The sequence below is a fragment of the Heterocephalus glaber genome, unplaced genomic scaffold (genome assembly GCF_053883595.1).
Source record: "Heterocephalus glaber isolate CG9 unplaced genomic scaffold, H.glaber_assembly_v1.0 deba00000809, whole genome shotgun sequence".
Taxonomy (NCBI): Eukaryota; Metazoa; Chordata; class Mammalia; order Rodentia; family Bathyergidae; genus Heterocephalus; species Heterocephalus glaber.
In genome coordinates, this window is record NW_028258163.1 from 3207230 (window position 1) to 3232306 (window position 25077).

A 25077-nucleotide genomic window follows, 5' to 3' on the forward strand; every position below is an offset into this window, starting at 1 on the left:
GTCCTTGGCTTGGGCTGGAGGTGCGGCTCAGGGGTTTAACACCTACCTAGTACCCTAGCATGCACAAGACGCTGGCAGAACCAAAAAAAAAAAAAAAAAAAATCCTTGCCCTGTTATTTATATTCTATTAGGATTTCAAACAAGCAAGATAAACATATAATGTATAATATGTGGTATGATATGTTACAATGACACTACAGGAAAAAAAGCCAAAAAGGACAAGGGAAAAATCAAAATTTGAATCAAAACATTCAAATGAAGCCAGGCACGATGGTGCACATCCATAATCCCAGGCTGAGGTAGGAGGAGCGCCATGAGTTCAAGGCTACCCTGGACTACATAGAGAAACCCTGTCTGAAAAAGAAAAAGGGCATATGAACAAGAAAAAGCAAAGAGGATAAGAAGCTGGACCACATGGGCTGGGGATTTAGCTCAGTGCTTCCTCCACCTGCTTCACAAGTGCAAGGTCCCCAGTTCGATCCCCAGTACAAAAAAGAAGAAGCTGGACCACAGTGAGAAGAGAATTGGTACGAGAAGAGATAGGAAAAGATGGGACTAGATCACATGGACCTCTACAAGCCACTGGAAAGAGTCTGGCTGCTTCCCCACTCCACCCCTACACTGAGCTAGCCCTTTTCAAAATTTTTTAAATCTTGAGACAGGATCTTGCTAAGTTGCCCAGGCTGGCCTCAAGCCTGTGTTCCTCCTACTTCACCATCCAGAGTAGGAAGGATTATAGGCATGTGCCACTATGTCCATCAGATTTTAGCTTTTAGTGGCCAAAAATAGGAAGCCATTTTGAGTTTTGGTGACTTTCACAGCATCAGCATCTCTGATTTTACAGTATAACTCTGGCTGCCATATTAAAGTCTACTGTAGGAGCCAGGTGTGGTGGTACACGCCTGTAATCCCAGCATTCAAAAGGCTGAGGCAGGAATATCACCTCAAGTTCAAGGTCAGCATAGTGAGTTCAAGTCCAGGATGAACTACATAGTGAGACCTTATCTCAAAAAAAAAAAATAAAGAAAAAGTGGGGATCATGATCAGTAGAACACATACTTAACATATAGAAGGCCCTGAGTTCAATCCTTGGCACATATACACACATGCACATGTATATGTATACATTATTAAACTCTGTCTCATGAGCATATTTAAATCTAATAATGTATTTTTATTCTCAGCAAAGTTTAGATAAAAGATATGCTGGAACTGGGGTATAACTCATCAGTAATATGTGCAAGGCCCTAGGTTCAATCTCCATCTCTGAAAAGAAAAAAACAACAAAAAAAGCTGGATATGGGGCCAGGGATTTAGCTCAGTGGTTCCCCCGTCTGGCTCCCAAGTGCAAGGTCCCGAGTTTGATCTCCAGTACCAAAAATAAAATAAGCTGGGTATGGTGGCACATGCCTGTAATCCTAGCAACTTCGGAGGCTGAGGCAAGATATCACAAGTTCAAGACTAGCCTGAGCAACTTCACAAGATCCTGACCCAAGACAACCTACAATATGGGAAAAAAATTTTAGCAGTTGTACCTCAGACAAAGGACTACTATCTAGAATATATAAAGAATTGAAAAGAATCAGACCCCCCAAATTCAAAGACCCAATTCAAAAATGGGCATCTGAAATGAACAGACATTTCTCAGACAAAGAAGTAAAAGCAGCAAACAAATATATGAAAAAATGTTCAACATCACTGGTCATTTCAGAGATGCAGATGGAAACAACACTGAGATTCCACCTCACCCCACAAAGAATGGCTGCTATCAAGAAATCAACCAATAACAAATGCTGGTGGGGGTGTGGGGAGAAAGGAACCCTTCTCCATTGCTGGTGGGAGTGCAGACTGGTGCAACCACTGTGGAAATCAGTATGGAGATACCTCAAAGAACTAGGGCTAGAGGTCCCATATGACCCAGCTATTCCCCTGCTGGGTATCTTCCCCAAAGAATTAAAAGAATCATACCACAGTGATATATGTGCACCCATGTTCATAGCGGCACAGTTTGTAATAGCTAAAGCTTGGAAACAGCCCAATTGCCCATCAACTGGAAACTGGATAAAGAAAATGTGGTTTTTTAATAAAATGGAGTACTACTCAGCCATAAAGACTGAGAAACTGGAGACATTTATAGCTAAATGGATGCATATTGAGGCCATACTCTTAAGTGAGATAAATAGGACACTCATGTGTAAATACCGAATGGTTTCACTAGTGTGAGAAACTGAAAGTGTAAATAAGGATTAAAATGATTAAAATGAATAATTGATAATTTGAAATAGGAAATAAGGTCCAAAGACAAAGGAGTGAAGGGAGGGGAAGGGGAAGGGAAAAACTATGAGAAAAGAAAAAAAAATGGAAATGAAATCTATGTAAATAGAGAAGGGCGCACAGGTAATGGGGGAAAAAATAAGAACCAAGATACATCATGTACAGGTACAAACACCCAATGATAAATGTAAACGAACTGTATACCTAAAATGTACCAATAAAATTAATTTAAAAATTAAAAAATTAAAAAATAAAAAAAGATCCTGACTCAAGGGCCGGGGATTTAGCTCAGTGGTGCCACTGCCTGTCTCGCAAGTGCAAGGTCCTGAGTTCGATCCCTGGTACAAAAAAAAAAGAAAAGAGGAGATGGGGAGCTGTGGATACAGCACTATGGTAGAGCACTTGCCTAGCATGCACAAGGCCCTGGGTTTAATATAATCAATTGATCAATAGATAGGCAAGCTTGGATTCCTAATCAAAGGTCTAAGGAAATTCCTTGGTGCCCTAACGCCCCTGACCAAAAAGTTACCAAGAAAGAAACTGAAATATATCAAAGAACTGATACATGTTTCATTAAGAAGTTGCTGAAGAATATATTTACACCAATAGCTGCAAACAAAAAACTCCTAAATAAAACCCTAAGGCCAAGTCAGACTTCCAAAATCAGCTCTTGGACTTGATTATTTTTCAGAAAACTGCCCACCTTCAGTGTCTGAAACAAAAACTGCTTGGTCACTTAAATTGTTTTCATTAAAAAAATCACTTGAATCCAATTCCTAAACTTTTGTTTTTGATGTATGTCACTTCTGCTCATATTTCATTGCTAAAATTTTTTTTTTGGCTTTCTGAGACAAGGTCTCACTATGTACTTCAGGCTGGCCTTGAACTCACATGTCGCCCAGGATGGTCTCAAACTCTAGGTGATCCTCCCACTTCAGCCTCCCTGAGGGCTGGGATTACAGACAAGCACCACCATGCCCAGCCAATTCCATAACTTTTAAATAAAAGTAAATCTGTTTGGACACTTTTGCCTCTAGTAGCATGGAAAGCATTCTTTACATTTTGCACCCTTGGAGAAGTAAATAGAGCAGGAGACTGGTGTTGGATTTTTAAAATGTAAAGCAATTGTTTCTCCCAGCGTTTTATCCGGAATTAGATAGTAACTGGGCACTTTATCTTATACTGTTGATTGTACTTTAGTAATATTGTTAATTTTTTTCAAAAGTATTTGTTAAAATCACATGTGCATTCAAAAATGAAACCTTTGGAGAAAATAAACAATAGCTAAATCCTGGAAGTGGCCTATACAGTATACCCATCAACAACTGGATAAAGAAAAGTTGGTAATTATATATAATGGAATACTACTCAGCTACAAAAAAGGATATATTTGAGACATTTGTAGGAAAATGGATGCACGTGGAAAATACAATGTTGAGTGAAATAAATAAGACACACAAGCTTAAATACCACAGAGAGTAGCTCCTCTCACTGAGTAACCCAAGTGCACATGAACAGCACAATGAAAGACAGAAGGAGACAAAGGAATAGATCTCTTGCAAACAGGAAGGGATCCAAGGAGACTGAGGGCGCAGGAAGTGGGGGAGCAGAGGGGGAAGCAAGTAGAATTAAAATATGCCACATATAGGAACCTAATAACCTCAATGAATGTAAACACTGTATGTCAAACATGAGCTAAAATTAATATCAACAATAAGAATGAATGAAAATGGAAAAGGAGATTTAGAGGAAGGAAGAAGGGAGGCAGGAGAGAAGGGGAAAGGGATTTTAAAAGAATCCCTTTTATTATTATTATTAATTATTATTATTATTAATACCCCTGTATTATGTACATGTACCCACTCCCCAAGATAATTAAAAAAATAAAAAATAAAATTCCTCATTTACAGCTCCAAAAAGAAGATATATATACGAGGTTTTCTGGGTGGTTTTTTTGGTACCAGGGATTGAACTCGGGACCATGAGATTGCAAGGCTTGTGGCAAAACCACTGAGTAACTCCCCGGCCCTAGAATATTCTTGCACAAAAAAATAATCTGGAAAAATATGCTCTTTTCTAATCAACTATTTCAAATGGCACCAACATTGATCTAATTATCTTAAAATTCCTACTGGCATTATAGTTGGTGGTTGCAAGAATACACTATTTAAAATAAAAAGGCAGTTGTAATGCTTTTTTAAAAAACTGAAAAGTAACTGGCAGTGTTCAAAAGCTTTCGTTTTGAAAATATAAATACAGTTAACAGCTTGAAAAATACTGTGACTGACACTAACATACCCATAATCCTGGTAAGAAACCACCTGAACGGAAGGTACACACATATTTTAACCTCCCCCTCCAAGCTAGGGGACCAAATTCTTACAGGACTCCAAGCCTCCATTTTAGGCTCAGGGACATTAAAAGATCCCATTTCCACTCCCTAACCCAAAGCCATCTAGTACCCACTTCAAACTGGCCAAGACTTATTGAATCAAGATCACACACCACAGGCACCCCAGAGTTCCCAGAGGCAGTCACAGACTCTCAAAACTCACCAAAGGTATTTAAGGAGATACCTTGTCAATGTAGACAGCAACAACTACTTACTGTGTGGTCTACACGCAAAGTGTTGTTTTTTTAACTACGTTCTTTACATCACTAACCCCAAAGACAAGCACAAGGTACATGTTATTATCCCTATTATACAGATAAGAAACAGTGATGAGAATTTAAGTAACTGGTAAGGAGCACACAGAAAGTGCTAAGTACCAGAAGCCTCTAGGTGTGGGGTGTGTGGACTGATTTAAACAGAGACCCAACAAAAATAAAAATAAACAAACAAATAAACAGAGGATCAAGAATCAGAACCAAAGGGGCCGGGGATTTAGCTCAGTAGTTCCAGCGCCTACCTTGCAAGCGAAAGGTCCCAAGTTTGATTCCCAGTACCAAAAAAAAGGAAAAGAAAAAAGAAATTAGAAGCAAAATCTTCAAAAATTTTGAAGAAAAAAAATTTTTTGAAGAGCCAAGCATAATGGTATACACCTATACCATGACTCTGGGAGGCTAAGGTAGGAAGATCACAAATTCAAGCCAATCCTGGTAACTTAACTTTATTATGACTCTGTTTCAAAATTTTTAAAAAGGTTGCAGATGTAGCTCAGAGCAGAGATCTCTGGTTTAATTTCAGTTCAAAAGGGGAAAAAAACTGAAGAAAAGTCAGATGCAGCACAGCATACCCATAGTCCTAACTACTGGAAAAGCAGACCCTGAAGGATCACAAGTTTGCCAGGTGTGGTGGCACATATCTCTAATCCTACCATCAGGAGGCTGAGGCCAGAGGATCACCGCAACTTCAAGGCCAGTCTAAGCTACTACACAGTGAATTTAAGGTCAGTCTGAACTACAGAGTAAGGCCCTGTCTCTAAATAAATGAATAAATACATGAATGAATGATCACAACTTTGAGGTCAGGGTGGGCAAAATAAAAAATAAAATTAAAAGAACTCAAAATAAAAAATAAAAAGGGCTGAGTGTAGCTCAGTGAAGTACTTACTTGGCATGCATGTGAGACCTTAGGTTCAATCCTCCAGTACAAAAAAAGAGGAGTGGGCCGGGGATTTAGGTCAGTGGTTCAGGCGCCTACCTCGCAAGTGCAAGGTCCTGAGTTTGATCCCCAGTACCAAAAAAAAAAAAAAAAAAGAGGAGGCTGATGGGAATGATAACAATTTGGATGCAGTTTTTTTTCTTTTTTTTAAACCAAGGTATAATTACAATGGCACATTTTCCTAGAAAAACCAGATTTCCAATGCCTTTTGAAGACTGAGCTCTAAGAGGTCAGCTTTTTAATTTTAACACAAGTGCTTATCTCTTGCTATTTCAGGAATTCTAGAAAAAGCATCTAGAAAATTTACAATCATCAATAACTTCTTTGGAAAATGATACAAATGTATAGACTTTTCAAAGGTTTTGCTTCTTTTTGTTTCTCTATTTGTTATGGCTTTTGTCTAGATGTCCTTCCAAAGCCTCATGTGGTCATATGTGTGCAGTGTGTGGTTATTAAATCAGTCCACTCAATGGTTTGACATAGTTCTGGGTATGACTAAGGGTGCCCCACCCTGGGTGTAAGGGTGGATAAACTGGATAAAATATAAGGGACAGAGGGCCAGGGATTTAGCTCGGCAGTGCCGCCGCCTGCCTTGCAAGTGCAAGGTCCTGAGTTCGATCCCCAGTACCAAAAAAAAAAAAACTTGAGAAAAAATATAAGGGACAGAAAGAGGGCTAGTGTGGTCACTTGTCACTTGTGGCTTGCTGCCCTCTGCCTTCTGTGTGCCACAAACTGTGTCTCTTCTGTGATGCCCCTCTGTCACGCCATCCTGCCTTAGAGCCAGCCAATTGTGAACTGAAACCTCCACAAACTGTGAGATAAATAAACCTTCCCTCCTTTAACTTTGGGCATCAAGTATTTTGTCTTAGCAATGACAAAAAGTAACTAAGACACCATCTTTAAAATGTTTTGCTGGGGCCGGGGATTTAGCTCAGTGGTTCTGGCACCTGCTTCAAAAGCGCAAGGTCCGAGGAGTTTGATCCCTGGTACCAAAAAAAAAAAAAAAAAAAAAAACCTAAAAAACAGTAAAAGCCTTGGTTTGCAAGCATAATTCATTCCAGAAATATGCTTGCAATCCAAGGCTAATATCCCCTTAAGAAATAATGGAAACTAGCCCGGGGATTTAGTTCAGTGGTTCCGCTGCCTGCCTTGTAAGCGCAGGACCCAAATTCAATCCCCAGTACCAAAAAAAAGAAGGGCCGGGGATTTGGCTTAGTGGTTCTGCTGCTTGCCTCGCAAGCGCAAGGTCCCAAGTTTGATCCCTGGTACAAAAAAAAATAAAAAAAGAAATAATGGAAACTCAGATAATTCATTCCACAACTCTAAAATATTCATATAAAAATGATTACAATACTAGAGTACAAAATAATAAAGAAAAATAAATTAACATGCACTTTGAAAAATTTTGTGGCTGGTGTGAGGGAGACAAGAGAGAGGAGGGTTATTGTGTAGGGACAAGTTTCACTATCACTAATGAAATCATTGCTATTGGCTCAATGGAGTCTTCTTTTATGCAACTTTATTAACAAGGAATCTATCCAATAACACCTGCCTCTGACTCCTTTTGAAGATTTCATGTGAGGCCCTAGTATCAATCCCCACTGCAACAACAACAAAAATGATAGAAGTTCTAACATACGCTACAATGTAGTTGAACCCTGAAGACATGTTGCAAAGTAAAATAAAACAGGAAAGAACAAATATTTTGTATGACTCCTTTTACATGAGGTATTTAGAATAGTCAAGTTCAGAGGCAGAAGGTAGAATGGTGGCTGCTAGGAACTGGAAGATGGGGAGACAGGGACTTAGTGTTAAACGGGCACAGAGCTCCAGTTTGAAAGACAAAAACTCTGGAGATAGATGGTGATGACAGCTGCACAATAATGTCAATGTATTAAGTGCCAAAGAACTACCCTGGTGTCAAATTATCACAGTGTAGCCCCATACATACATATAAATATTGTGTCAAAATGAAAAATAACTGAGTGTGGTAGAGTATGCCTGCAATCCCAGCACTTGGGAGGCTGAGCCAGGAGGACTGTGCAAGTTCGAGGCCAGCCTGCACTACACAGTGAGTTCAAGACCAGCCTGGACTATATAGCAAGACCCTGTCTCAAAAAAAAAAAAAAGGAAGAAAGAAAAATAAACAAAAAGAACCATACACTTAACAACTGTTTCAACATCCAGGCATAGTGGTACACACCTATCATCCTAGCATTTCAGAGCCGAGGCAAGAGGATTGCCATGAGTTCAAGGCCAGCCCGAGTTACATAGTGAGTTCAAGGCCAGCCTGAACTACATAGACAAACTTTGTCTCAAACAAAACCAAAAAAAATTGTTTCAATGGTTTTCTATTATATATACTTTGCCACACATAAAAAAATTATACTTATATAAACACAATGACACAAATTTGAACAAAGCACTTCATTACTAGAAAAGTATCTAACACAAACTCCAATGACCCTGAGACTGCAACACTGAGGTAAGTTTCAAGTAAGACAGTCAGACTAGCGAAAGAACTAGTGGGGTAAGGGCAGTACACAAGTGTGGTTGCATAGAGAACAGACCCCTAGGCCATCTCCAGCCCTTTGGTTTTTTGGGGGGTTTTTTGGTTTTTTTGGTACCAGGACAGCCCTTTGTTTTTATTAAGGTACACAAGTCAGGAAAGGCAGGCATGCATGCATGCATGTTTGTGTGTGTGAGTGATGTGTTTGTTTTGTGCAGTACTGGGGTTTGAACCAGGACCCTGGGAATGCTAGGCAAATGCTCTACCACTGACCTAATTGCTTAGTCCCCTACTCCATCCTGGGGATTGAACATACGACCTCACACTGAGCTAATCTCCAGCCATTTTTAAATTTTTGAGACAGGGCCTAAGTTGCCCAGGCTGAGCTCAAACTTGCCATCCTCCTGAGAATTTGAAATTATAGCCATACCACCACATCAGCCATTATTTTTGTATTTTTAAATGGTTCCAAAAGTCAAATTAATAAAATTTATGACATGTAAAAATTATATAAAATTCAAATTTCAAGGTGGATATAGTGGCGCACACCTGTTATCCCAGCACTTAGGAGGTTGAGACAGGAGGATTGCTGCAAGTTCAAGTCCAGCCTGGGCTACACAGCGAGACTCTGTCTCAAAAGAAAGCAAACAAAAAAAAAAAAAAAAGAAAGAAAGCAAACAAACAAAAACATTAAATTTTAGTGTCCATAAATAAAGCTTCCCTGGGGCCGGGGATTTAGCTCAGTGGTTCTGCTGCCTGCTTTGCAAGCACAAGGACCCAAGTTCGATCCCTGTTACCAAAATAATAATAATAAAGCTTCCCTGGAAAATAGCCATGCTCAGGACTTTATATACTGTCTACAGGTGCTTTCATGCTACAACTGAAGAGTAGCAGCTGACAGAAATAGGAAGGTTAAAAAAGCATACAGAGCCAGGGATTTAGCTCAGTGGCACCACACCTGCTTCGCAAGTGCAAGATCCCAAGTTTGATCCCCAGTACCAAAAACTAAATAAATAAATAAGCATAAAATACTTACTATTGCACCCATTATAGGAAAAGCTTGCCAGCTTCTGGTCAAGAAACTTGAAAGTAGTATACACATGTGGTACAGATAAAAATGTGTATGAGGGAGAAATAACATAAAACTAAGTGCCACACTAAGCAAACTGAGCTTGTCACAATTTGATTACATTCAGTATAAGAAGTCACTAAAAGCTTTTAAGAGCAATCTGAAGCCAGGTGTGGTAACGCATATCTGTAATACCAGCATGGTGAAAGCTGAGGCAATAAGATAGAAAGTTCGAGCCTAGCCTGGGCAAATTAGTGAGACCTTATTTCATAATAAAAAATAAAAAAGGGGCCGGGGATTTAGCTCAGTGGTTCTGCCACCTGCCTCGCAAGCACAAGGACCCGAGTTCGATCCCGGGTACCAAATAAATAAATAAATAAATACATAAAAATAAAAAAAGACTGGGGATGTAGCCCAGTACAATCGCCAGTTTAAAAGAATAAATAAATAAAAATTTGCCATTAAAAGAAAAAAAAGAAACCTAGAAGCATATAAATAGGCTGAGGTATACAGAGAATGTTGAGCCGGGCATGGTAGTGCACACCTATAATCCTAGCACTCAGGAGGTTAAGGAAGGAAGACTGCGGTGAGTTCAAGGCCAGCCAGAACCATATAGCGAGACCCTCTCTCAAAAAAAATAAATTTTAAAATAAATGAGGCCAGGGATTTAACTTAGCAGTTTTGCTGCCTGCCTTGCAAGCACAGGTCCTAAGCTCAATCCCTGGTACCAAAATAAATAAGTAAATAAATAGAATAATATAATATAATACAAAATAAAAAGGGCTAAAGATGTAGCTCAGTGCTCTCTGGGTTTAATCCCCTGTATTACGAAAAGAAAGAAGAAAGGAGGAGGAGGAGGAGAAGAAGAAGAAAGCATTTGGATACAATGTAGTGGCAGGGCAACCTCCTATATATATGGCTTTTATCGTATCAAATAAACAAAGAACCAATATCTTACTGAATACCTCACTGAAAGAAAAAAAGCGCGAAAATGCAGAACCTGCAAGTCAAGTTAAAACCCTGAAACCTAAGATAAGACTGTATGTAACTGTGAACATAATTATGGGCTAAAGAAACGCAAAGTTCTTGACATATAACACAGCACTTTGTACTTACTGATACATAGATTGTTAAGATTAAATTCCAGGGCCAGGGATTTAGCTCAGTGGTTCCACTGCCTGCCTCGCAAGCACAAGGGCCCGAGTTAGATCCCCGGTACCAAAAAAAAAAAAAGATTAAATTCCATTTTAATCTTATGTTTCAATTCCTCAACTAAACTGTCTTGGACCTAATGTGCAGAGAAGCATTATCTTTATTTTGTAGGACCCCCACAACACTTCATACACTGTCCACATATGGTTGGCGCTCAATATACACTTACAACTGAACAACAAAATAATCAAACCTACTTTGGGCTCATAAGACTGAAACCCTTACACCTTCAATTCACAACATAAGCCTCTCTCTACACTATAATTTAAAGGATATTCCTGGGGTGAGTACTGCTCAGTCTCCTTGATTTATTACATTAGGTTCTTTCTTCAGCAAAGAGCTCGAAGTACAAGTATAATGTTAAAATAGAATTCTTGACTACTGAGAAGGTGGGTGGCAAAGTGGGCAAGTGAAGGAAGAATCTGTTATAATAGCTTATATCCAAAGAATAAGCATTATTCGGCCCTAGAGATTAAAACACTACTAATATGTCCCTGGACTAAGGCTCCTAATTGACATCATTTCATTAAACTCTTACTGGCTAAATTATACCACAATGAATATCATTAAAACCAAAAAACTTCCATACTAATAAGTTGCTAAAATTTTCAGCTAATATTCTATGTGACTGTGTATTATAAGAATTAGTTTTAACTCTTTTGCCAAATCAAAATTTCTAATCTTTTTGTTTTCCCAGGGTCTCCTGCATTTAGGCAAGCAGCTCTGGCCTGCACTAAGCTAAATCCCGAGGCCTTTTCATTTCTGAGGGAGGGTCTCAGGAAGTTGATGAGGCTGGCCTCTAACTTGTGATCCTCCTGCCTCAGTTTTTCAAGTAACTGGGATTACAGGAAGGGGCCACAAGGCTAGGCAACACTTCTAAACTTTGGCTTTTAGGGTTAAACATCTATTACATGCCAAGAACTGAGGAAACAAATAAAAAGCCTACAACAATACCAAATAATTCTGTATTTTGCTAAAAACAGATACTAACTACAGTTCTGAGGGGCCAATTTCTATCTGTTGAAATCTGTTGAAATGTAAAGTGAACACTGAAAACTGAGTAGAGGTATGAGGCAAAGTACAGAAAGAAGGGGAGGAAAAAGTATAGTATTTCAGAAGCCAGACATAAGGCCACAGGCTGTAATCACAGTAACTGGGAGGCTGAGGCAGGAAGATTCCAGTTCAGAGCCAGCCTGTGCTACACAGTGAGTTCAAGACCAGCCTGAACTACATGGCAATACTGTCCCAAAAAACAAACAAAAAAAGGGTGGCTGGGGGATTCCAGAAAGATCCTGTTTCAGGCCAACTTGGGCAACTTAATAAGACCTAGTCTCAAATAAAAATATAACAAGGGGGGCTGGAGGTTTAGGTCAGAGGTTTCACCGCCTGCTGCACAAGCGCAAGGACCTGAGTTCGATTCCCAGTACCAAAAAATATATATATATACACATGTATATATATGTATATATATACACACATATATATGTGTGTGTGTATATATATATATGTATATATATAACAAGACCTGGGGATGTGTTCAGTGTAAAGCACACCTGGATTCAACTGGGGGAAGAGAAAGGAAAAGCGGGGGAAGGGAAGAGAAAGGAGGAGGAACAAAAGCAGTAGGGAGGAAGAGAAAGAGGAGAAGGAAGGAGGGTGGGAGGGAGGGAGAAATCTAAATGTAGTGTATTCCTATCCATGATTTCAGCAAAGTCTCTGAGCTCAATCATTGGCCCTCTTCTCTACTTCCTGATAATCTCACCGGTTCCATGTATTAAAACATTATCTACTGTGCTGGGAGTTTAGCTCAGTGGTGTTGCCGCCTGCCTTGCAAGCACAAGGTCCTGAGTTCAATCCCTGGTACCAAAAAACAAAAACAACAACAACAAACATTATCTACTTATCTATCAATGACATCCCAAATGTATAGTCACAACCCTGACCTTCACTTTGGGCTCCAGACTTCAACCGTCTACTCAACAGCCACTCCTAGGTATCTAGTGCAAGGCATCACAAGTTCAAAACAGCCTACTAAACTCTCCATCCTTCCAGTCTTCCATCTCTGTTAAATAGTACCAGATGCTCTAGCTAAAAATGTACAATCATCTTGGGTTCTTTGCTATTGGTCACTTACCACAGCTAATCTAACCACATCTCACCGTCTCCCTAACACCTCATCATATCACTCCAACAAATTTTTTTTTTGGTGGCACTGGGGATTGACCTAGGGCCTTTACACTGAGCTACATTCCTAGCCCTGCCTTTTTGTTTTGTTTCTTGTTTGTTTTGTTTTGAGATGAGGTCTTGCTAAATTACTAAACTGCCCCATCTGGGCTCAAATTTGCAATCCTCCTGTCTCAGCCTTCTAAAAAGCTGGAGGTTACAGGCATATAATACCACAAACAATTCCAACTTCTCCCCTCCCCCTGCCCCCATACCAGGGATTGAACTCAGGACTTTGCAACTGCGAGACAGGTGCAGTGCCACTGAGCTAAATCCCCGCGCCTCCAACAACTTTTTTTTTTGTACCAGGGATCAAACTCAGATCCTTACACTTGCCAAGCAGGCGACAGAACCACTGAGCTACATCCCCAGCCCCCTCCAACAACTTCTTAAATGGTCTCTTGCTGCACCTCTTACCTCTACAGCAATGTGATACTTTATAAATATAAATTAGTGCTAGGGATCTAGCTCAGTGGTTCCGCAGCCTGCCTCACAAGTGCAAGGACCCAAGTTCAATCCTCAGTACCAAAAAAAAAGAAAAAAAAACAGTACTGGTTATGGGCCAGGGATTTAGCTCAGTGGTTCTGCTGCCTGCCCCACAAGCACAAGGACCCAAGTTCAATCCCCAGTACCAAAAATAAATAAATAAATTAGTGCCGGACGTGGAGGTGCATGCCTGTAATCCCAGCACTCAGGATGCTGAGGCAGGAGGGTCGCTGCAAGTTTGAGACCAACCTGTGCTACACAGTGAATTCAAGGCCAGCCTAGAATACAAAGCAAGACTCTTGTTATGGCTTGTGTCTAGATGTTCCCTCAAATCCTCATTCAGTCATGGGTGGGGCTTCTTAAGAAGTGGCTGGATTAGGGTTGGGGACCTAGCTCAGTGGTTCCACCACCTACCTCGCAGCTCAAGGTCCCGAGTTCGATTTCCAGTACCAACAAAAAAAAGAAGTGGTTGGATCTAGAGTGTGTGATGCTGGAATTTATTAATAGTGCAGTACTAGGATCAGGGACATTAGCATTAAGGATGTGAGCACTACCCACCCTAAGTAGCCTGGATAATATACAAGGGATAGAAAGAGTTGTGGTCATCCTTGTTGCTTTGCTACCTTCTGCCTGCCATGAACTGTTTCTCCTCTGCCACATCTGTCTGCCAAGCCACCCTGCCTTGGAACCAGTCAATTACAGACTGAAACCTCTACAAACTGTGAGCTGAATAAACATTTCTCCCTTTTTTTTTTGGTACCAGGGATCGAACTCGAGACCTTGCGCTGGCGAGGCAGGCGGCGAAACCACTGAGCTAAATCCCCGGCCCAAACATTTCTTCCTTTAACTTTGGGTGTCAGGTATTTTGTCTCAGCAAGGAGAGAAAAGTAAGACAGAACGTTGTACCAGAGAAGTGGGGTCAATGTTGTGACATTACCTGGCCATGTAGCTCAAGAGCTTTTAAGGGCTGGGGATTTAGCTCAGTGGTTCCACTGCCTGGCCTGCAAGTACAAGGACCCAAGTTCGATCCCTGGTACCCGCCCCCCCCCAAAAAAAAGAACTTTTAAAACTGGCTTGTGGGAAGAAGTTAGTGAAGGTTCAGAGATGTCAGGTGAAAAAGCAGAGCTGGAACACCTTAGGCTTCACTTGATGGGAGAGTCTGGTCAAAGCTCAGAAGACCAGAAAACCAGTAAAGAACCAACTCAGGAGGTTTCTGCTGGGAAAAAGGACTGCATCAGCTATTAGACTGCAGACAATGTATGTTATGGCTCGGCAGAAAGTTTTTCTGCATTTTGCTCATTTCCAGAGACTCTGTCTAAGACTGAGATTAAGGATGGTGGACTAAATAATCTGGCAGAACAAATTTCAAAACAGTCTAATGTTGAGGTGGTGTCATGGCTACTGTTGGAGGCTTTTAGTCAGATTTGTGTTGAGAATCAAGAGCAAACAGCCCAGCAGAAAGATTTAAAGCATTCTGAGTATGGCCAGAAAGGAAGCTCCATCAAAGTTGCAATCTGAAAAGATGGAACAAAGGAGAAACTGGTCACTGAAAAGACTAGCAAGAAAAAGCCAAGTATTTCTAAAGAAGAACACAGAAAAGATGGCCTGAGGACATCACAAGAACCAGCAAGACTCCAGCCTTTGCTGCTTCAGAGTTGCAAAGGTAAGACTTTGTTTTGAGGAAAGAGCCCAGAGCACCATGTTCCAAAATGGCTGCAGCCTAGAGAAACTGTTCCTCGGGACTTGGTTAATAGGCACTAGACCCCTACAGCCAAGAGAAGGAAACCTGGCTACTGCTCCAGCTGGCAGCAGGACCTGGCATCATCCATATGGTGCTGGTTTTAGGTACATGCAGAATGCAAGAGTTGAGGGGTCAGAAAGGCTTCCACCCAGATTTCAGAAGAGGCCTGGGAGGCCAAGCAGTGTGTCCCTGAGAGGGCAGTGTGTAAAGCTGTGAGTATGACACTGAAGGTGCAGTACAGACCCCGGTGCAGTAGAGACCCCAGAAGTTTGGAGAAACCAGGAAGATGGATCTTGAGGAAAGCTTCGAGGGAGCAGAGCAGGCCTAAGAGAGAAGCTGTGGAAGCTACAACCACTGGAAGTGCTGTAGGGACAGAGCCCAAGCCCTTTGGAGTTTTTTATCTTGCCACAGATTGCCTCGGATGCTGGACATGGAACTAAAGGATTTAATGTTTGCCCTGCTAGATTTTGGACTTGCTTTGGTCCCATTCCTTTGTATTTGATCTTTTTTTTTTTTTTTTTGGTACCAAGGATGGAACTCAAGACTTTGCACTCGCAAGGCAGGCACAGTGCCACTGAGCTACATCCCCGGCCCCAGTCCCATTCCTCTAGAACCCCCCATTTATACCTTATGGAATAGTAATGTCTATCTTGTGCCACTGAATGTTGGAAGAGTTTAACTTTTTTCATTTGTACAGGGGCCTGCAGCTAAGTTTGCCTTAAATCTCAGAATTGGACTTTTCAACAATGCTGAAACTGTTAGGACTTTGAAAACTCTTAGGGACGGATTAAACACTTTTTGCACAAAGGGATGTGCATGAGTCTTTGAGGGACCGGGGCGGAATGTTATGGCTTGTGTCTAGATGTCCCCCCAAAGCCTCATGCAGTCATAGGTGAGGCTTCTTTTTCTTTCTTTTTTTTTTTGGTACCGCGGATCGAACTCAGGTCCTTGTGCTTGTGCAGCAGGCGGTGAAACCACTGAGCTAAATCCCTGGCCCTAGGTGAGGCTTCTTAAGAGGTGGCTGGATCTAGAGTGTGTGATGCTGGAATTTATTAATAGTGCAGTACTAGGATCAGGGACATTAGCATTAAGGATGTGAGCACTACCCACCCTAAGTAGCCTGGATAATATACAAGGGATAGAAAGAGTTGTGGTCATCCTTGTTGCTTTGCTACCTTCTGCCTGCCATGAACTGTTTCTCCTCTGCCACGTCTGTCTGCCAAGCCACGCTGCCTTGGAACCAGCCAATTATGGACTGAAACCTCTACAAACTGTGAGCTAAACAAATGTTTCCCCCTTTAACTTTGGGTGTCGGGTATTTTGTCTCCACAAGGACAGAAAATAACTAAGACAACTGTGTTTTTAAAAAAAAAAAAATTTTAACATGATGAATTAGATTGTACCATTTACCTCCTAATGCTGCTCAATAGAATGTCACAACTGGACCAAACTCCAAAATCTTTATAGTCTACAAGACTACACAATCTGAGCCTATCAACTTCCCAATCCCATTTCCTACTATAATGTACCACACACCATTACTACCACTTAATACCCCAGGCACTCTGCTTGAGAACCCCAAACTGATTCTCCTCACAAAAGTTTTTCATTAGTATTCTTACTACTCCAAATGCTCCACATTCTGGCTCGGCTCACTCCTTATCACTCAGGTCAAAGCTCACCTGTTACATCAGAGAGCCACACCTGGAACCCATAAGACAACCATCAAACTACCAACTCTGCTACCTGTGTACTATTTTCTTCAGAGTATTCTGACAATACCTGAAATCAAATCATTTATTAGCTCATTGTCTACCTACTAAAATATAAATTCCAGGTTTTCAATCTCTATATACCATAATTAACTTCATAAGGTCTTATATATAAATGAATCTAATGCTGGAAAAATAAAAGGGGGTGGAGGAAAGGGGAAAAAAAAAAAAAGAAAGCTGTTATGTACATTTACCAGTTCCCTACAGAGAATGTGATCATTACGTACTATAAACATGTACTAAGTAGGGCTGGGGATTTAGCTCAGTGGTTCCAGCACCTGCCTCAAAATCGCAGGGTCCCGCAAGGTCCGAGTTCGATCCTCGGCACCAAAACAAAACAAAACAAGAATGTGCTGTGCTAAATAAATAAATAAATAAAGTCTTAAAAAATAAAGATTAACAGGATCTCTTTAAAAAACATTTTTAAGGCCTGGCATGATGGCATATGCCTATAATCCCAACACTTGGGAGGCTGAGGCAGGAGGATCATCATGAGTTCCAGGCCAGCCTGGGCTACATAGTAAGTTCAAGACCAGTGTGGACTACATAGTGAGACCCTGTCTCAAAAAAAAAAAAGTTAATAAAATATAAATTCCATAATGGCAAGAACTTTGTTTTGTTCAGTATTTCATGCCTGGCATATTATTTGGCATACAGAGGGCTCATTAATCATCTGTTGTTAAATGAATGGATGAATTTACCTAAATATTCTATTTATATTTTCATCCTATTAAGCATAATGGAATAATTCCTTCCCAACCTTGGAATTTCGATCTAATTTTTTTTTTTTTTTTTTTGGTACCGGGGCTCGAACTCAGCAGGTGGCGTGGATCTAATTCTTGATTATCAGAATCATCTTCTTAAGAGTGACAGTTTAAAAACTTAACAGTGAAAGCAGGGTGCAGTACTACACACCTGTAATACCAACACTGGAGTGGCTGTGGCAGGCGAATCACCATGAGTTCAAGGCTAGCCTGGGCTACCTACTGAGTTCAAGCCAGCCTGAACTAAACAGCGAGGCCTTATCTCAAAAAAACAAAATAATAATAATAATAAATTTAAAATTTTTAAAAGACTTAAAACAATCTACACAGTACTTATGCCTTAAATCTTCTCTACATTTAGTCCTCAGGCAACTTTATCAGTTTTCTGACATTTTTGTTTTGCAACAAAGTCTCACTACAAAGTTTAGGCTGGCCTTGAACACACTATGTGGCCCAAGCTGGCCTCAAACCCCTAACAATCCACCTGTTTCAGCTTCCCAAGTGCTGAAATTATAGGAATGTCCGACTACGCCCAGTCTGTGACTATTATTTCTATTATTCTCTCTTTACCAAGCTTTTGAATGTATTACTACTATAAATGCCACTGATAAAGATGGCAGGGCCGGGGATTTGGCTCAGTGGTTTCGCCACCTGCTGCGTAAGCGGGAGGATCTGAGTTCTATTCCCGGCACCAAAAAAAATAAAAAATAAAAAAAATAAAGATGGACAGACATGCAGAATATTATGGCAAGGGTCAGAGATTTATAGCTCAGTGGTTCTGCTGCCTGCCTCGAAAGCCCAAGGTCCAGAGTTTGATCCCTGGTACCAAAAAAAAGAATATTATGACAAATATTTACTTTTTATAAGTTAACAGATTTTTTAAAACAGCAACTAAAGAAAAGCAAATGTTTAAAAACTAAATTCACCACCAAGCAATCTAGGTCACATCAACAGTGACAAGTTATGTTTTGTTTTATTTTGTTTTGGTACTGGGGATCGAACTTGGGTCCTTGCGCTTTCGAGGCAGGCACCAGAACCACTGAGCTAAATCCCCTGCCCAACAAGTTATGCTGACAGTATGTACTGTAGTATAAGTCTAACCATGACGAAAACATCAAATCCCAATTGAAAGACATACTGCAAAACACCTGACCAACAAAGCTTTAAAAGTTCAAGGTTATAAAAAAAAAAAAAGAGAGAGAAAGTGATAAGCTATCAAGCCAAGAAGATCCTGAATAGACATAACTATGATGGGCTGGGCACAATGGTACATGGCTGTAAGCCCACCTAGCTACTTGGGAGGCAGAGGCATGAGGATCTTAAATTCAAGACCAATGTGAGCACATTTTTGTTTTTGTTTTTTTGAAACAGGGTCTCCCTATGTAGCCTAGGCTGGCCTTAAATTTCTGGCAATCCTGCCTCAGTCTCCTGAGTGTTGGAATTATAGGCATATGCCAGCACACCCGGCTCCAACCTGAGCAATTTAGCAAAACTCGTCTCAAAATAAATAATAAAGAGGACTGAGGATATAGCTAAGTGGTAGTGTCCCTGAGCTTAATCACCAGTCTCAAAAAAAAGACTATAGTATCCTGAATGGGCTCCTGCAACAGAAAAAGGACATTAGATAAAAACAAACAGACTTTAGTTAATAATGTTTTAGGAATGCGAATTTACATAAATGGTAAAATGCCTGCCTGGCATACACAAAGCCCTCAGTTTGATTCCCACCACAGCCAGGCGGGCCTTGGGATCTTCCTGCCTCAGCCTCCCAGAGCTCTGGGATTACAAGCACACATCACCAAACCAGGCTCCTTTTTTTTTTCTTTTTGGTACCAGGGATCAAACTAGGACCTTGTGCAGGTGGCAGCACTACTGAGCGAAATCCCCCGCATCCTTTTTAAACTTTTTATCTTGAGACAGTCTCGGGCTGGGCTCAAACTCTCAATGCTACTGCCCCAGCCTTTCAGTGCTGGGGCCCTCCATAGCAGCAATATCTTGGAAAATTTCCTATAGGTCTGTAACTACACCAAAAAATAGTTTAGAAAAAATAATAGTTCAATTCATCCAAAATCCTATACTCAAAGACACTATTTACATTCACTGTATCTTTTTAGATTTCTATATAAATGGACATACAAGTATATTCCTATAAAAATATTGTACTACACATAATTTTGTAACCTGGTTTTATATATATTACGTTTTCCAAGTCATTAGTAGAAATCTATATTATGTTCACTAGCTACAAAGTACTCCTCTCCATAAATGTCCCACATTTACCTAACCAATCTCTTATTAATTTTTTCCAATTTTTTGTTGTTTTAAAAAGTGCTCCTGGGGGGCCGGGGATTTAGCTCAGTGGTTCCACCTCCTGCCTCACAAGCACAAGGTCCCGAGTTCGATACCTGGTACCAAAAAAATAAAACAAAAACAAAAAAAAGTGCTCCAAAATCAACTTGGAATTGAACAAACTAACTAGGGCCTTAACAGAAAAGAGTTGTTGAGTCCAAGGACAGATTTTTTTTTTTTCTTGACATATACTGAGAATTGACCCCAAGGTCTTCATGATGGGCTACATTCCCAGCCCTTGTTTTATTTTTAATTTTGAGACAAGGTAGTATAGTCAAGCTGGGCATGGTGGTACATGCCAAAGTGCAACACTTTAGGAGGCTGAGGCAAGAAGATCACAAGTTTGAGGAGAGCCTAAACTACATAGTGAGACCCCATCAGACATGGTGGCACATTCCTGAAATCCCACCACTTGGGAGGCTGAGGCAGAAGGATCACTGCAAGTTTGAGGCCAGCCTGAGCTACACAGTGAGTTAAAGGCCAGCCTGAACTACATACTAAGACCCTGTCTCAAAAACAAGAAAAAATAATTTTCCTACTGTACAGATGCATTCATCCAAATTTTAGAATCATTTTGTCAAGTTTTAAAAGAAAGTCTGTAGGAAGGGAGAGAAGACATAAAAAGAATTAAGATGTGTTATGCACACGTATCAAAATAAAAATAAAAATTTAGCATTCAGGAAACTTACAGAAAGATCACTGCAAGTTCGGGCCAGGAATTTAGCTCAGTGGTTTTGCCGCCTGCTGCGCAAGCGCAAGGACCTGAGTTCGATCCCCGGTACCAAAAAATAATAATAATAATAAAATAAAATAAAAAAATAAAAATTTTTAAAAGAAAAGTCGGGTTTGGTGGCACACATCTATAATCTCAGCACTAAGGAGACTTAAGACTGTCAAGAGTTCAAGACCTGCCTGGACTACAGAACAAGACCCTGTCTCAAAAATAAAAAAGGAAAAGAAAAAAGAACATCTAGCTAGGATCATGCAAAATTACCAAATATATCACTGTGCCACCTATTTTCCTCCGGTAAAAACTGACATAATAGTACCTACCTCACAGGTTTGGTATGAGAACTAAATGATTTGGAAATATACAGTACTTAGGCTGAGTCCCAAGTACTCAGGAGACACAGGGGGGAGGACCACAAATTCCAACCCCACCCTGGGCAATGTTTTGTCTCAAAATAAAATGTTGCTCAGTGGTACAGCATTTACCTAGCACAGTTTGAATCCTCAGTACCTCACACACAAAAAAAATTATAAATATTATAGAGAGAGACAGAGTTGGGGTGGGAGAGAGACAAAATATTTGCAATACTATAATAGACATTAACTTATAATTGTTGGGCTGGGGATTTAGCTCAGTGGTTCTGGTGCCTGCCTCACAAGCACAAGTTCCTGAGTTCGATCCCCAGTACCAAAAAAACAAAAAAGATTTGTTAACTTACAATTGTTCAAAAGTGACAGCCATTATAATGATTGCTCATTTTCCATATTCTGTTCCACAAAATTTGAAGGCCCTTAAAGATAAGTCAGTTTGGTATGATGGCCCGCACTTGTGATCCCAGCACTAGGAGGCTGAAGCAGGAGGATTGCCACAAATTGGGAGGCCAGGCTGGGCTACATAAGAGTTCAAGGGCAGCCTGAATCACAGTGAGATTCTGTCTCTTAAAAAAAAAAAGATAAATCAAAGGATACTACACAGTACTACAAAATATAAGTGTTATGTCAAATATGTGGTTATACTTGCTTCACTTCCCTAAGGCTTTGGCCCTCAGAGAATGAAGAAGGGAAGCTGGGTGCAAAAACTGATGAAAAACAGACCAGGCATGGTGGCACATGCCTGTAATCCCACCACCAGGAGGCTGAGGCTGGAAGACTGCCCCGAATTCAAGGCCAGCCTGGGCTACATACTGAGTTCAAGGCCAGCTAGAACTACATAGCAAGACCTTGTCTCAAAAAACAAAACAACCAGGGCCAGGGATTTAGCCCAGTGGTTCCGCTGCCTGCCTCGAAAGTGCAAGGACCCGAGTTCGATCCCCAGTACCAAAAGCAAACAAACTGAGGGTCTTTATACTGAGCTAAATCCACAACTCATAAAAACATTCTGGGGGCCAGGGATTTAGCTCAGTGGTTCCAGCACCTGCCTCACAAGCGCAAGGATCCGAGTTCGATCGCCGGTACCAAAAAACAAAACAAAAAAATAAAACACACAATACCCTGGCAGTACTAAGCCTCAAAAATTGTTTACAAAGACTGTTCCCCTAAATGAAAAGATTTCAAAGCCCTTTTAGACTCAGGGGCGTAAGCATGTCCCTTCTAACCACAGAGTTAGGAAAATAAATACCCTTTCTTTCAAAGAAATGTAAGAATTAGACGTCTAAAAGACAATACTGTGGGCCTGGGATTCAGGTCAGGGGTGCAGCGCCCACCTCGTGCCTACCTCAAAAGCCCAAGGTCTAATTCGATCCCCGGTACCACAAAAAAAAAAAACTGTTTTTCCAATGAGGTAGTGGGCAAGTACGGAATATAAATGGAATTGATAAAGATGAATATGCCCAGGATACTATAACAAATTAACCGTTTCCCACATCAGTGTAATGATTGGAAGGGGGGTAGTGATTTTTTTCCCTATTAGGGGGAGGGTTCTCACAATTTGTTAATTTGCTCACTGTTTGGAATCGAACCCAGGGCCTCTCATATTCTAAGCAAGCACTCCACCACTGATTTACAGCCCCAGCCCACCTTCCTTAACTTTTGTTATCTACATGGAACTGGGGTGAGATACTCGCAGCAACTGACCTTAAAAGAGAATCCCCTTCACAGAGCTAAAATATTAACAAGAAGACTAAAAAACCAAATGCCTAGAGCGCTGGTCTCTCGAGTCTCAGACCAGGGCTCGTCCTGCCACCTCACGCAGCTTCGGCCGACGCTCGCTGCGCTTCGAGGTGGGAGGGGTAAAAGCAGGCCCTCCAGGTCCGGAGATTTAACTCAGTGGTTCCGCCGTCTGCCTCGCAAGCGCAAGGACCAGAGTTCGATCCCCGGTACCAAAAAAAGCAGGCCCTTCGGCCAGCCACAGCCCAGACCAGCCCCCTGCCGTGCAGTCGAGGGCACGTGACTCGCCACGCCCCTCCTCCCCCGCCGCAGTCCCCGCGCCAGCAGCACGCGCTGCCAACCTCGTCATGTGACCTTCACGCGGCCCCGGCGCTGCCCCTGCAAGCGACTCTTCCCAGCAGCCATTTTGCCGAGAACTTGTCGCCCGCGCTCACGGCGGGGGGAGACACCGCGAGACGCAGTTGCCACGTTTTACAGGCCGCACAGGCGCTTCGAAAAAGCGCTCAGACTGGCAGGGTTGGACCGAACCTCACTGAACACGTCGCACCCCGGGGCGCCGGGGAACGCAGTGGGTGCACCTCGGGCTGCAATTGGCTGGAGCGTGCACGTGACGCCAAGCCCCCCCAACCCTCGCCGTCCTCCTACCCACGGAAACACCAACGACAGCCTCTTAACACCTTGCGCCAAGTACCCGCCACCCGGCGCAAAGGGACGGACGGAGCGCGTGGCGAGGAAGGCGCCTGCGCCTACCTGCAAGGCGGACGGTGGCCGGCCCACGCGCCGCGCGGCTCTGGGGTCGGGAATCCTCGCACTGCCGGGCCGCGGGGCTAGTGATTGGCTGTTAGGCCTGGTCACGTGCCGCTCGCGGTCCGCCCCTCCCCGCTAATCACCTGGCACCGCGCTCGAAGCGGCGATCTAAGTCGTTCGCACGCGGAGAGGGAGAGAAGTTGGAGGCCTTCTTCTCTTGCCTCCATGGGGTTCTATCCATGAAGGAGGAACGAAAAGCGGGGTCCCAAAACTAAGTAAGCTCACACCTACCGACTTAACTTCGCAGACCCCGCTGGAGCCGTGAACCGTCGCCCTTGGGCGCTCCCCGGTGCACGCTGGGATGCGTCTGGCGCCCCTCGGTGCGCTGCAGAGCATGCCGGGAAAGCCACCTCTGTCCAGCCCTTGGCTCGTTCGTACCTGTTGAACGTTCCTCCTGAGTCCCCTTGAGTGCTTCGCCCTTGGGCTCCGAATGAGACGGTTTGGGCAACTATGGAAGTGTACTGGCGCTTTCGGTCCCTCCTCCCCATGCGCTGGATCGCTGTAGTCTTGGGGAAACAACCTTTCTCTGGGGAGTGAGCCTTTCCTTGGTGCCTGCTGAGTAACTTGGTGACTATAGCGGAAAATTAGCAAAGGTGTTTACCACAGGTAAACTAACCAACCTGTTATGGGCAGTGTAAAAGAATATTTACAACGTATTCGAAACCTCACCTGAGAGCGGAAATAATATTTATATTTCTCTAGGATCAAAAGCAGGGGAAGGAACGGGGATTTTTTAAGTCAAAGGGCGCATCCCTATCCCAGTTGCTGGTTCCACCTAATGCCAGCTATAGTGTAGTGGAACTGAAAAAATACCATTTGCTAAGACAGAAAAGATAGGTAGTTTTATGTCATAAGTTAATTTTATATTCACAACCATACCTTCACGTCCAAACCTAATCTTCAGTGAACACCCTACTTAAACAATTCACGCCTTTTCTGTTATCAATTCCATTTCTCTGTTTTGTTGATGCCAAAATATCAGTTCTCAAAGGGATGATCAAGCTTGAAGAATTTGACTACCCCTCCTCAGATGCACAAAAGCTCTTAATTATGTACTAGAAATTAAACATACTGAGTATAATGTTACCAAACCTAAAGATTAGGTTTCTGGTTGCAGTGTACCTCATAAACCTAATTATTAGAAAATTATTTCCTGACTAGAAAATAAAAGAAAATTATATACGTATATATAATAACTATAAACATCTGTTAAGCTTGAAATTTATAATATATTCTAATCTGTATTACATTTAATCCTAACAAGCTTGAAAGAAAAGTACTATACTAATATTAACATCTTCTGAGTCAGTCTTGAATGGGAATCTGGAAAAATGTTTTAATATGTTCTCTGGGAAATTTGATGGCAACTAGATTTGAAATCTATTGTCTGTACTAGAAAGAGCCTGGAAATCACACAGATCTGGGTAAAATT

The 25077-nt window shown here is 41.7% G+C and overlaps 1 protein-coding gene across 5 annotated transcripts in view; it reads right to left on the minus strand.

Moving 5' to 3' along the window:
* Positions 1 to 24000, minus strand: part of Mga (MAX dimerization protein MGA) — a 142342-nt gene extending 118342 nt beyond the window's left edge. The window contains exon 1 of one of the 5 annotated variants that reach the window (XM_087207419.1): positions 23877 to 24000. The gene's annotated coding sequence lies outside the window, so the exon portion shown is untranslated. Of the gene's footprint in view, positions 1 to 22805; positions 23083 to 23179; positions 23318 to 23588; positions 23672 to 23876 lie in introns of those variants that run through there. The other 4 variants (XM_087207416.1, XM_087207420.1, XM_087207421.1 and 1 more) reach the window with 4 other exon arrangements.
* Between the last annotated feature and the right edge of the window lie 1077 nt (positions 24001 to 25077).